The sequence below is a fragment of the Macrobrachium nipponense genome, chromosome 40 (genome assembly GCF_015104395.2).
Source record: "Macrobrachium nipponense isolate FS-2020 chromosome 40, ASM1510439v2, whole genome shotgun sequence".
Lineage (NCBI taxonomy): Eukaryota > Metazoa > Arthropoda > Malacostraca > Decapoda > Palaemonidae > Macrobrachium > Macrobrachium nipponense.
In genome coordinates this window covers 9,621,197-9,633,434 of record NC_061101.1, presented here as the reverse complement: position 1 = coordinate 9,633,434, position 12,238 = coordinate 9,621,197, and the positions used below count along the sequence as shown (strand labels likewise).

At 48.4% G+C, this 12,238-nt stretch overlaps 1 protein-coding gene across 1 annotated transcript in view; it reads left to right on the top strand.

Annotated features, from left to right (window-relative positions):
• The window catches only part of LOC135211906 (centromere-associated protein E-like), a 209,700-nt gene that overhangs the window by 30,085 nt on the left and 167,377 nt on the right, over positions 1-12,238 (top strand).

Here is a 12,238-nt window from a genome sequence, read left to right as displayed (position 1 = left end):
TACTCGCTCGCCTTCCCAGTGGAACTAGCAGTTGGAGAAGAGTAGGAGCAGCCGGCCTCTCAGAGTCTGGGAAAAACGTATCGTCAGGAGAAAACGTTTTCCCGGAGGAGGGTTACGAACTCTCACTGTAGGTAAGGGTCTGCCGCCACTGTGAACGTCGTCTGGGTGGGGCTGATCGACACCTGACAGGAGAGAGCCGATACCGTCCTCCGACTCATTCCAGTCCTCGTCGAGGTCGAACCTCTCAGGAGGACCGAAGGAGTATTTAAATACGGTGTACCGAAGACACGTAGAAACGCCGCTGTCGCAGTAGAGGAGGTGGAAGTAGCTTGATCGACCGGCCAGAACTGAGAGAGCCTTCTTGTCCGGAGACGAGAGAGACTGGTTCAAGACAGAATCGGCAAGCTCCGATCGCGGCAAACCCACCGTCGGTTTGGGTTCCCTCTCGGGCCCCAAAACGACTCGAGCAGACATGGGCTCTGCTGGTGGGGTGGGAGCGGCGATCCTTCCCCCAGGATCGTCGTGCTGACGAATCAGTGCAATAACCTGGGCAAAGTTACTCTGAATCTCGGAAGTTACAGCATCTTGAGGAGTAGGACCATCCAGTCCCTCCAACAAGAGCAGCTCCCAGACCCTCCTCCTTCAGAAGAAGGACCAGCAACAGATCCCTGCACGGTTGCCTCCAAATCACTTGCGCGTACGTCCTGGCTGGTCCTAAGACCATACCTGGCACGTGCGGCGTCGTGACGGGATCGTGAGCGGCGCATCTCTCACGATCACTCCTATATACCTCGCTCTTCCTGGCGTATGCCGAGGAAGTTGAAGGTATCGGAGAGACAGAACTGACGCTACAACCCTCCCCCCCACTGACGGTCTGCCTCCAATCACTTGCGCGTACGTCCTGGTTGGTCCTAAGACCATACGTGGCACGTGCGGCGTCGTGACGGGATCGTGAGGCGCACCTCTCACGATCACTCCTAGCTACCTCGCTCTTCCCGGTGTAGCCCGAGGAAGTTGAAGGTAGTGGAGAGACGACCTGACGCTCCCACCGCGCTCGATGGCAGGACCAGCGTACGTGGGGGGCTGCAGCCGATCACCAACCCGCGGTGGGGATCGATCTTGCAGGCCTGGCCGTGCCGCTCACCTGTGGCGAGCGCTCGACTGAGCACGTCGACCCCGGTCCCGTGCGTCAGACGAGCTGCTGCTGGTCATCGTATCCGCCCGGTCCCTGTGGGAGCGGCGGTCAGGTGACCTGCAGAGCTCACTTTCGCGGTGAGACCGGTGAGCGTCCTCACGGCACGTCAAACCGCTGGTACCAGCCGAGGCTGGTAACCGTCGGTCGAGGGGACCTGGGGGACCTCTTCCCAGCCTCAACCCGTGGCCGGTCAGAGACCGTCACGTCCACCCGACGGTACCGGCTGGTCGCTGCGAGAGCGGCCGCTGGCCTGGTCGAGAGTCACCTGAGCGGCTCTCGACAGTCTTTCTGCTCCGTGCCTCGGTCATGACGCTGAGCGAACTCAGGCGTCTTAACTTTGGCTGCACGGTCACCCGAAGGAGACCGTACACTCGGAACTTCTCGCGGACGAGAAACCGAGCCGGTACCTGGCTTAGCAGCAGAGCTGCCAAGACCAGGCGAGGGTGTACCAGCGGTAGCCAGCACACCCTTGGTCCCCGTCTTCTTCTTCTTCTCAGAAGGGGAGACGGGCCCCGTTCCCGAAGGAACAGGAGGACCAGCAGAAGAACCCCCCCATCACACCGGAGTGTGACGAGCCCTTCGAAGTTCCCAAAGAGTCTTCTTAGGGGGAAAACCCCGGTTACCAGCTGGTCGCTGCGAGAGCGGCCGCTGGCCTGGCGAGAGTCACCTGAGCGGTTCTCGCCAGCCTTCGGCTCCGTGCCGTGGTCTTGGCGCAGAGCGAACTCTGGCGCCGAAACTTGGCTGCACGGTCTCCCGAGGGAGAGCGTACACTCGGGATCTCCCGCGAACGAGAGACCGAGCCTGAACCTGGCGTAGCGGCATCGCCGCTAGCACCATGGCGAGGAAGTAACCAGAGCTAACCGATACTCCTCTGGTCCCCGTCTATCTCTTCCTTACGGAAGGGGAGACGGGCCCCGCTCTCCCGAAGGAGCAGGAGGACCAGCAGAAGGACCCCCCCGTTCCCACCGAGGTGGGACGGGCCCTTAGAAGTTCCGAAGGAGACTTCTTAGGGGGGAGAGGCAGCTTCTTCTTCTTCGGCTTATGGGCCTTAGAAGTCGAAGGGGAAGAGGCAGCAGCAGACGAAGACGAAGATGACACCTTCCTCTTCTTTCGTCAGCTCACGCAGGGACAGGTCGTCAGGTCCTCCATCCGGAGGCCGGAGTCGGGCCTATTGCCGAAGCAACACGGCCCGACTGCACCTGTCCGGAAGGACCTGGGACTGGGGAAGACACACCATGGGCAGGACCAGCATGGACAGGCGCAGGAACCAGGAGCGACAGGAACAGCAACCAGCTCAGGAGCGGCAGGAACAGCGGCAGCGGTAAACACAGAAGGGACAGCCAAGCCAGTAGCGGGAACCACATTAGCGACAGGTACGGCAGGCCCAGCCATCGCCTCGTAGAAATCATCGGCAGCCAGCGGGAACCTGGAACTGGCGGCCGGTCTAGGGTCGAGCTGCTGAACAGTGGAAGTCTGGGGGCAGGCAACACGAAGAAAACACAGGCGGCGGCGGCATACCCCTCCTCGGTACGGCGGCGACCGGCCCTAGAAGCGGCAGACAGTGTCACCGACACAGCCTGGGGAGTGTTAGACCAGCGGGGGAAGCAGCATAAGCGGCCGTGTAAGGTTGTAGTGGAGACCACTCCAAGGTCACCGCCCCAGACCTCGCTAGACGCTGCAGCAGATCGTGGATGCTAGGCACGCCCTGCAGCCGCAGTGGCACGGGGGAGGAGGACATGCCCCACCCCGAACGCAAGGAGACCCCAAATACAAAATAACAACGAAGAAGCTGAGCGGGGGGCAGGAAGGAAGACGAAGAATCGGATACCAAGGGAGTCGCGGGAGAGCTTTCCGACGACTTCCTGGCAGACCTTCGCTTCCCCTACCCCCCCACAGCAGTGAAAAGTAATATGAAAATGAAACAGAATACTGCCCTTGCGATTCACTTCATAGAACTTAAAGGGGAAAAGATCAATTCCTAAAAAAAAAAAAAAAAAAAAAAAATAATTCCCGGTAAGAACGGAAACTTGATCCAAATAATAATGATGCTATCATAAAATATATATGAAAATGAAACAGAATACTGCACTTGCGATTTCACTTTCACAGAAAATAATCGTAAGGATCAATTCCCGGGTAAGAGCGAAATTGATCCAAATTAAATTATGCAAATCTTTCATTGCATTTTATCATACAAAATAAAGGCTCGTGCCGAGCGCAATCACGCTCTCGGTAACGAACGCACAGGGCAAAAATATAATGAAAAAAGTACTTACATTTTTCAATTACACACTTTCGCCCAAATACATGACTCGGCGCGAGCGTCGGCACCGAGACATAATTCAAGGGTTCAATTCATGAAAAGAGAGGAAATCGCCGCATCTACGGCGATAGCTCCATGTTGGTTCATAATTAAGTAATGAAAATGAAAACCGTGTACTTACAGTTTCATTTTCAAGTCAAACAAACCATTAGTAGAAAACACAATATAAACAAAGCATACGACGATGAAGCGGGCAGAGAGCGATGACGAACACGTCCTTCACACCCGCGGCCGAAAGCAAAAGTGATTCTTCACCTCTCGGGCGCGCGCACGATCGGACAAGCAGTTAACTACCGTTCTCCCCTTGTTCGAAGCTTACGACCGTCCCAGCTGCCGCTAGTTCACCTTCCTATTGTTAAAGGACCGAGGGTTTGTATTAACGTATCGGAACAAAAGTGGTTTGCATATTAATTGAATTGATTGAATTTAATAGTAATATCACACTATACATATTTATTTAAAAACAAAAAGAAAGATCCCACCGGGAAAATGATCAATGGCCAGTCACCAAGAGCTCACAAACACGTCTTCATCGGAAGACGGCCGAAGGCAAAGTGGAGTGTTTCCATCCGGGCAGGCTGGCCTACCTGCCTGCCACACAGTAGTTACTGCCTAACCACCTTGTTCAAGAATTTAACGGCCGTAATTCCAGCTACGGTGAAAGCAATTCCTTAAGTACAAGACAGAGGGTTTGTATATCGTTTAGGAACAAATGGTTCATTTGAAAAAAATTATTTGAGAATAAAAATATAGTCAAATGTCAAAAATGTCAAAATTGCTCTCATATTTTGCCAGCGGAGCAAAAGAAACTTTAAAAGCACCTAACAATTTTGCAGCATAATTAGAGAATTTAAAAGTGAACCTTAACAGAGATGTCTGTAACAAAAGAGTACAGTATTTCCATGACATGAGTGCGGTCCATGTTAATGTCAGGTTCTCACTCTATATGAACTGAAATTAATATAGAAGTGGGCCAAAGACCAAGCACTGAAACCTACGAGGTCATTCAGCACTGAAATGGAAATTGATAGTAAAAGATTTGAAAGGTGTAACAGAAAGAAAACCTAGCAGTCAGTTGCACTATGTACCAATTGTTAGCAAAGGGTGGAAAGCAAGATGGAAGAAAGAGAAAATGAAAAGATGTACAGTAAAAAGAACGAAAGGGGTTGCAGCGTGGGACCAAAGGGATGCTGCAAAGAACCTTAAGTAATGCCTACCTTGCACCATGCACCATATGAGGTGCACTGATGGCGCTAGCTCCCTACAGGACCAACCTATATGAGCAGGACACATTAAAGCATAAATGGCAAAGCCAGTTTTATTCTGCAAGGTTTAAGCTCATGATTCTTAGGGGACTTAAACTGTACTTGAATTATGTCACTTCAAATACACTAAGAAAATATTAATCTTTCAATTAGCAATTTTTCAAAGTTGATCAAACTTCAAAAAAAAAGATCCAGTTACAGTAATCACATTTTTCCTAAGTTGGGTTACACAAAAATGACTGCATAAATAATGATAATCATACAGAATGCAATTAAACATTATGCAGAACTATATTATTAATGCTATGATAATTGGAAAAATTACCTCAATTTTTCACCAAACCCACTCTTGAGAAGCACTATCAATCAAGTTACTGGACAAAGCTGTAATACAAAGATAACTAAAAAACCTCAGCACTTTACCCGACACAATTTAATAAAAACATTGGGGTTTATTTTCCCCATTCAAGTTGCAAATGACCTAAAATAGACTTCACTTAACGAACCTGTTCAACTTCTTGAGCTCTGTCGGTATTGCGCTCCTGTCAAGAAGACCTCTGCAAAGTCTTGATCTCTTTTGGCGTAACGCTTGAGCAGCGCGCTTCTGATAAAACACCTCGTTAATGACTGTTTTGTTTTTGATGGATTTTGTTGCTCGAGATTGCAAACCTGTAGCAAAATAGTTTTGCAGTTTCATAGAAATTACTATGCTGTAAGTGGAGTTGAAAAAGATAATGCCAGTGCCAACAGCATTATGAGATTTAAGAAAAGAAATTTGTGAATGACTTTTGAGGACAATAATAAACCTCTTCTAACAGTAATGATAATCTTACATCTTTGACTAAACATAATACAAGTATTCAATTTCTATTCATACTACTCAAAATATGACATCTGATTGACAAAGTACCAGCTACTAAGTAGGGCTGGATCAAGGGATGAGTGGTAAAGCGCAGAAACAAGTTAGATTCCAAAACATCTTAAAAAGTGCCCTTTCAAGTCAAATATGCATAGTGACTTGCCAAAAAATATATCTAATGAACTTATGACAAATTACTTTTGCTCTCAAACAAATACAGTAGAATAGAAAGCACAGAATATGATATTGTTATGATACAATAAAGTTTCATACATACTTACCTGGCAGATATATACATAGCTAAGACTCCGTCGTCCCCGACAGAAATTCAAATTTCGCGGCACACGCTGCAGGTAGGTCAGGTGATCTACCGTCCTGCCCTGGGTGGCAGGATTAGGAACCATTCCTGTTTTCTATCATATTTTTTCTCTTCACCTGTCTCCTTGCGGGGAGGCTGGGTGGGCCCTAATCGTATATATCTGCCAGGTAAGTATGTATGAAACTTTATTGTATCATAACAATATCATTTTCATACAATCAACTTACCTGTCAGATATATACATAGCTGATTGGCACCCTTCGGTGGAGGGTAAGAGACAGCTACTATATGGAATAGACAGGTAAAAACAACATATGTTGTAGGTATAAATAAAACCTTGGTTCCTACCTGATAGGTGGTAGACTTCGTGGGTGTTTGCCCAGTAGTCTGCATCACCTCAAGAAACTTTAGCGAGATATGTGATCTATGGCCAAGAGTTCTTGTGGGTCTGCCGAAGGGGTCTTATCCACTTACTCGGCAGAGCCTGAAAGGACTTTGTCAATGGGTGCTGATCCACTTATATGACAATACACCTTATGAAGGAGCGCAACACCGATCCCGATCACCTGATCCTAACACGAGGGTTCGCGCTCAAATTGGAAAGAGTTATCCCCACACTCCTTTCAAAAACCCCAATAATTTCACTAAGTTAAAAAACTTTTAACTCAAAGTTAAGGATCAGTGTCGGCTCCTTATCCCAGTAACGTATCCGCAGAAACGTATAAACCAAGAGAAGGATCTCTCGTAGGTTAACTTGACATCCTTTGTGTAATGAGAAGTCAACACAGAGTTTGCCTCTACCGTACAACACAGCTAATATGTCTTATATGACATATTGTTATGTAAAGAACAAGAATTTGCAAAAGCGCGCACTTCCTGCGCTTTTAATTCTACAGCTGTTTGAAGGAATCAAGTCACTAAATGAAACGTGCTTAGAGATCTCCATGTTTCAAAGAAGACCAGGGAGGGCTTTCTTGAAATGGATCTCACCCGACTGAAGCCTGAAGCCTGGCAGGAACCTCGCGCCTGGCTGGTGCTTCGCTCTTGGTTGGCGCCTAGCGCTTGTCTGGTACCTTTCGCTTGACTGGCGCCTCGCATCTGGATGACGCTTCGCGTCTTAGCTGGAGATTCGCGCCTAAAGCCTGGCTTGCGCCTGGCTGGCTGCTCGCGGCCTGGCTGGCGCTTTGTGCCTGCCTGCGCTTTGTGCCTGCCTTGCGCGCTTTCTGACTCGCGGCCTGCTGGCGTCTAGCTCCTGTTTGGGTGGCTCCTTGCGCCTGCCTGGAGCTTCGCGCCTGGCTGGCAACCCTCGCTCCTGGCTGCGTCTCGCGGCCAGGTTGGCGCTTTGTGCCTGCCTGGCGCCTTGCGCCTGCCTGGAGCTTCGCGCCTGGCTGGCGTCTCGCGCCCGGTTGGAGTGGCGCCTTGCGCCTGCCTGGAGCTTCACCGCTGGCTGGTACCTCGCGCCTGGGTGGCTCCTCCCCACTTGCCGGAGCTTCGAGCTTGGTCGAGTCTCGAGGATGCCTGGCAATGTCCACATCGGACACTCTTATCTGTCCTATATGTTCGCATCTAGCGCATCTGTGTCAGGTTGTAGGCTCGGTCTTTCTCCTCATCAGACAATGACAGTGTTCTTGGGCTGTCTGCAGGTTTCTTCTTCCTTACTGACTGTGTCAGAAGGTCTTGAGTCGCCTTCTCTGTTAATGAACGAGAAATGTCCTTCACTACTGAGAAGGGAACAAAAAGTCAGACAAAGGCGAGTACAGAAGCGCTGCCCTCTGAGCGTGGGAGACCGCTTTGGTTAAAAAGACACTATATACTGTCCTCTTTTTAAAAAGAAGACCTGCTCCAAACAAAGAGGAGATCTCAACCGAGCCATCCTGAACCGCTTTGTCTATACAGACAAATACACAGAAGGACTTCTGGTTCGAGTCCTTCAGAATCATGTGCTTTCTTGGACATCACCCAAGGGACCAATCTAAGAAGTTGAAAACTTCCAATACATGAAGAGTCCCTTGAGGAGATGGTCCAGTTCTGAAAATGCCCAAGTTATACGGGCAGAGTTCAAACCTTGTCTACGTGAAGCGTCAACTAAGTTCGAAAAGTCCGCTTCTGACGTACACGGAAGAGAATACCCAAATTCTCTCCGTCTGATATCAAATGCCTCTTTTACCAGCTAGTCTCGCTGGAGGCATGGCAAAGAAGACGTTCTAACTAACTCCTTCTTCAACTTCATCCAAGAGTCTAAAGACTGAAGAGCCCTCTTCATCGAAATGGCGGGCTTCATTCTAAGAAAAAACGAAGATTTCTTCGTCTTTGCACTCGAGAAAAGAGAGTGCGGAGAAGGAGGAGAGCAGGAGTCAAGTCGTCTCCATACTCTCTAGAAGCAAGGCTGTCAAAACATTATAGTTCGACAGTCCTTCTCTTCCTTGATACTCATCCTCCGAGTTTACTTTCTAACTCTGGGGTCTAGATGTGGTCCTCTGCTATTCAGTACGTCTTTCCTCTGGAGGAGACAAACTCCTAATAGGAGAGGGGCTAAGGGAATGATATTCCTTCCTCTTCCCCGCTTTAATAGTCCTGGAAGGCGCCAACAGCCCAGGCTTGCTCTCCATAAATGGATGACGCTTCCCGCTTGGATGACGCTTCTAGTCAGCCAAGCGTCCTGGCTGACGTCTCCCGTTTGTGTGGCTGCTGAACGTCTGGATGACGCCTCGCGCCTGGAAGACGCTTCGCTCTCAAAAGGCGTCCTAACTGGCGCCAAAATTTTGGTTGGGAGCCTCGCGTCTAAAAGCAGCTTTAAATGACTATTCATGTCTTGACGACGTCTCACGTCTCTCTGGCGTTACGTGTCTTCCGTAAGATTCTCCCGATCTCGCTCTCGAAACCGAAGCCTCTGCGATATGTTTGGAAGCTTCACGTCTGCATGACGCCTCTCGCTTCGCAGGGGAGAGAGGACGAGACTTCTTGATTGGAAGCGCAACGTCCTTCCTACGAGGCGCTAACACTCCACCAAAGAGGCCAGTTGCTCTTGTACTGGCAAGATAATCTTCCTTGAAGCTTTTCCCACGTCATCTTCAATCGGGGGAGAAGTAGGAAAAGGAAGCAGTCTATAGGAAGCCTGTTCGTCTTCTCACAACTCTTTCCAATAAATGTTAAACATGTTAACAGTTATTATCGTCGATCGAGAAGGATCTCTTTGTTAACGCGAATAGGAGCGAAAAAAAAAAAAAAGATTCTCGATGCTCTATGGCCTATGCGATATGAGAGTGTCGTGGAAATGGCCTAAGTGATTAAAGGGTGGGTAACGAAATCAGGAACGAATCTTGCCGTTACCGAGCTTGGTGTCCGAGAGTCTACCGGACTCCTAGGTTAATAACTCACTAAAACGAGAAAATCTTGGATGGTGCTCTTGGCTCACTGCGCCAGGCTGGCGCTTCTGGCGCAAATTTTGCGCCAGGCTGGCGCTTCTGGAGCATTGCGCCAGGTTGGTACTTCTGGCGCGTTGCGCCAGACTGGCGCTTTCTTCTAATTCTTTTTAAGTTATGTGCCAGAACACCTGTGCCTTTATGGTACCCGACATCCTTTCACATGTTAATTCCGTTCTTAGTAGGAAAAAACTTTATATACGTAGTATAGTCCATTCAGGGAAACAAGTTCTGCCCCAAAAAGAGAATGTTTCCCATCCGACTCCTCCATCTTCTTCTGAGCAGGTACTCTAATAAGCTATGCTTTCGTAAGCCTGAGAGCATTACATAATATAATGTTCTGCTGCGATAGAATCCTTTAATAATGTTACCTACGGTAAACAGCATTGAAAGGTTGTACTATCTCTCTTATTGAAAGCTTCTTAGCAAAAGGCAAACAATATTTATTTATGTTAGCTTAACTATCCCCTCAATCCCTCAATCCGCAGGAGAGAGAGCTTCGCCCGACCGCTCATGACTGACACCTACATGGAACTGACAGTAACTGGCGTAGGCGTACTGCGTTGGTCTCAGGCTCTCAGCGAAAGCAGTCCCCGCTTACTCTTCCAGAGTTGCCAGCTACTCCAATTAATAAAGGAATTTAAACTAAAATTATTATCGAACTTCAGGAAGTTCTTATTAAAGCATATTTAAGCGAAACAAGACTTCGATAAATCTAGAAGCTAAGTAGGTGTAGTCTTAACAATCCCTTTAAGCGTAGTCCTTCCTAGGAAAGACGTAGAAGGATACTTGTAATTGAGTTGCACAGAAAAGAAGTAACTACGGTTATGTGTTTATGATTTGACCGTATCGTATTCTCATACAGCAGAACCTCTACTACCTTCTACTATCTTCGTTCTTTTCATTAATAGAACGATAGAAAGAGTATATATATATATATCCTTAAGGAACGAAGTTAATCAAGGAACTCTTTAAATCTTCGTGATTTTCTTCATAAATCGCGGAAGAGACAGAATTCCTGTTCATCACTAGGGTTTACGGAAGGAAGTAGATATTTTCTATCCGCCATCATACCCAAACATCGATGAGATCTTATTAAGAAAAACTCCCCAAAGCTCTTGCCTCCTCAAAACGAGGGAAGAGCATGGATGAAGGAGAGAGTCCGCATTGAGAGGAACTGCCTAACAAAGGAGTCTTCTGAATAATGAAAAGGGGCTTCTCTTAGTATCAGAATCCTTCTGACAAAAGCAACGGCCGCCTGTGCGACATCTTGCACATTTGCCAGGGGAAAGTTGTTCAAGTTAAAATTCAAAGAGGAGTCTCGCGACTGCTCTTTCTCTAATGAGATTTTGAAATCTTCTGACGCCTGGCGTCTGGATCCTTGTGCCTAGCGCCTGGCGTCCTGGATAGTTCCGCGCGCCTGGAATGTTCCGCACGCTAGAAAGGAGACTCGCTCCTGGACATTCCGCTTGCGTGGAAGGTCCCGTGCGCCCTAATAGATCCGACGCCTCTAGTCTTGTTATACGAGTCTCTTGCCAGAAACAAACGTTCATGGAAGCATCCTTCTGATTGCCATTCTACTATAAGGCTCCTTAGTTAAGCCGTCTGTTTTCTCTTTGAAGGCGCCTTGCGCCAAGAAAAAGTTCTGGAACGCGGCTCGCACTCAGTTGCTGGAACGCGGCTCGCGTTTATCTGTATGAACGAGGCTCGCGCTAGTCTGTTGGAACGCGGCTCGCGCTAGTCTGTTGGAACGCGGCTCGCTTTTATCTGTATGAACGAGGCTTGCGCTAGCTCTGTTGGAACGCGGCTCGCGCTAGTCTGTTGGAACGCGGCTCGCTGCTGGCTGTTGGAACGTGGCTCGCGCTAGCTTGCTGGCTGGCTCTCAGCCTCTCGCTCAGTGAGTCAGTGTTCTCTATTCAGAGAACGAGCCAGATCGTCCGAACTTCTAACATGTACATTCTTCGTCTTTTCGGATGTAAGATGAAGAAACGGAAGAACAGACGCACTTTTTAAAAGGCTGCCTTTGCAATGGCTATCCCTGGCAGTCTGGGACGTTTTACAGATCCTGCCGAGGGACGCCCGATCGGTGGGGATTCTCCATAACCTCCGTAAGGCTTTCGACTTTCCTTCTCCTCTGGGCTTGTGGAGTTTGGAAGAGGTCTAGGCCTTGAGAGCGAGACAGAGCCGATCGAACGCACCCTCTACTAATTAGGACGCCTTTTCCAATGGCGAACTTGGCAGTCTGGGACGTTCTACAGATCCTGCCGAGGGGACGCCTGATCGGTGGGGATTCTCCATAACCTCCGTAAGGCTTTCGACTTTCCTTCTCCTCTGGGTATGTGCGCTTGGAAGAGGTCTAGGCCTGGGAGCGAAACAGAGCCGAACAGAACGCACCCTCCCCTGCACTAACAGTAAAATCACTTCTTACCTTTCAATAGCTCGTATTTTGAGCTACATTCCTTTGTCTTCAAATTGCATATGAATTTGAAGATTCTGTGAAGTAAGAAGGAGTGAGGATACCACACTACTAGTAATGTTAATGCTCTAACTGCTCGTTTAGTACGAGAGCTATATAACTTCTAAAGGAAGCGTAACTATTCTTTCCTTACATCGTCAAGAAGGAAGTTAGCTCAATCAATTCTAACATTTACTACACGTTATTATGAATAAATATTAAAATTTTCCTTCTTGCAAACTATGTGATTGTCTACCGAAAAGTTCGGTAGTTACACGTAAACAATTCTTCGAAATTTTTGAAGCCAAAGTTATCAAAACAAATTATTCATGCGTATGCCGAACCAAAGATCCAGTACTTCCCTGCAAAAGATAGCCCAGAAGATCGATGGCGATGAAAT